General features: G+C 37.6%; 1 non-coding gene across 1 annotated transcript; it reads left to right on the forward strand.

Annotated features, from left to right (window-relative positions):
- Positions 1-409: 409 nt before the first annotated feature.
- On the forward strand, positions 410-535 carry LOC113457795. The gene has a single exon (XR_003378288.1). It is a non-coding gene; the product is annotated as a U6atac minor spliceosomal RNA (small nuclear RNA).
- Positions 536-1,792: the final 1,257 nt, after the last annotated feature.

A 1,792-nucleotide genomic window follows, 5' to 3' on the forward strand; every position in this document is an offset into this window, starting at 1 on the left:
TGTATCAGTAAGCTGTTCTTCAGCTATGTTTGTGAGTGTATCAGTAAGCTGTTCTTCAGCTATGTTTGTGAGTGTATCAGTAAGCTGTTCTTCAGTCTGCAATCTTCGCTCTTGTATTCTCAGCCACATCTGTTTTTATTGATTTTTATTGAGCTCTACATTTTTCCCAGCCAGAATTTTCTTCTCCATTATGTCTTATCCATTTTGCTACAGAAATTTTAAAGAAATGAAAGGGGTAAAATGACCAGAAGAGGAACATCATGGAATATTTTCGTGCAGTTTATTTGAAAATGAATGATCTGCAATGCTCTCATAGCTGTTATCACTCTGTGCTCACTAGGCTCTGAAAGCTGCACTGTGATGCTAAGTAATGATAATACTAGGATAATTAATAAAAATTCAGAATCAGGTGTTGTATGAAAGGAGAGAAGGTTAGCACTCCCCTTGACAAGGATGGAAGAGGCCCTTGGGCCTAACAACACGCATACGGTTAAGGCATTGCCACCTACTTCGTGGCATCTAACCACTGTTTGCCGGGCGGTGGTGGCGCACGCCTTTAATCCCAGCACTCGGGAGGCAGAGGCAGGCGGATCTCTGTGAGTTTGAGGCCAGCCTGGTCTACAAGAGCTAGTTCCAGGACAGGCACCAAAGCTACAGAGAAAACCTGTCTCGAAAAACCAAAAAAAAAATTTAGAATCAGAAACGGGTTCAACCTGAAGATCTGAAAAAACAAAACAGCCAGCCACTGGTTCTTACTTTGACCTCAGCCTAAAATGGCAATCCTACCTTTTGGAATCTCAGAAGGAGACTGTACCTAACTAAGAGCTTTCTTCCCCTATTTTACATTCCTCTCTAAGGTTGGGATTAAAGGTGTATACCACCTTCATTAAAGGCATGCCCTTCCTAATTTCTATCGCAACTAATGCTAAATGTTTTAATAATTATTCTATCTTAAGGAGTCTAAGTCTTTTAATAGCTTTCCTAAGTCATAAGAGGAAAGTAACTACAACTATCTAGTCTTCAAACTCACCAAAGCCCTGAGAAGGGACATAATATTACTTGAATAGGTAGGAAGTGCAATCAAGTAGCTTCCAAAATGTTCTGTAGATGACAGAGACAACTGGCTACCTGGGAAATCACCCAAAGTTTCACTTGCAATGTTGGAGCAATCAGCTTTGGCTAAAGCCTAGAGTAACAGACAGACCATTTTCAGAGGCAGGAACAATTTTAAAATGGTCTTACCCTGTCTTGTCAAGGTTTGGCGGTCTTTTTCCTTATATTCTGCTTGTCCAGTATGGACACTGTACATTTTGCCAGTGGCTGAAGTATGGTATATTCCTTGCCCAAAGGCAAGTTTGGTCAAGAAGAAAGCAATCTCCAAATAGAGTGTCTTCGGTGTTCAGCATTCTCTTGGGTATAGATCAGTGTTGCCAGGAGCAATCACGTCTCACATCAACAGAATCCTAAATTATTTAAATGCCATATTCTATAGTTCTTTGGAGTGATTGAAGATTGCCTTTCTATGCAAAATACAAGTTCTATTATCTAAAAATCCTGATTATTTTAATTGTAAGTATGACAAACAATAATACTTAATACCTATATAACACAAAGACTTCAACTTTGGCAAAATAACTTTGCATTGGTATACAAATATTGTAAATAGAAATAGGAGCATACTTAATATAACAAATAAAATTTGAATTTGTATGAAAATATAAGAATCTATACCAATGTAACTTATCTATAAATAATAGCTCATGAATACTATTATTTTTATTAATAATACTAA

Source organism: Microtus ochrogaster, linkage group LG5 (assembly GCF_000317375.1).
Source record: "Microtus ochrogaster isolate Prairie Vole_2 linkage group LG5, MicOch1.0, whole genome shotgun sequence".
NCBI classification, from domain to species: Eukaryota; Metazoa; Chordata; class Mammalia; order Rodentia; family Cricetidae; genus Microtus; species Microtus ochrogaster.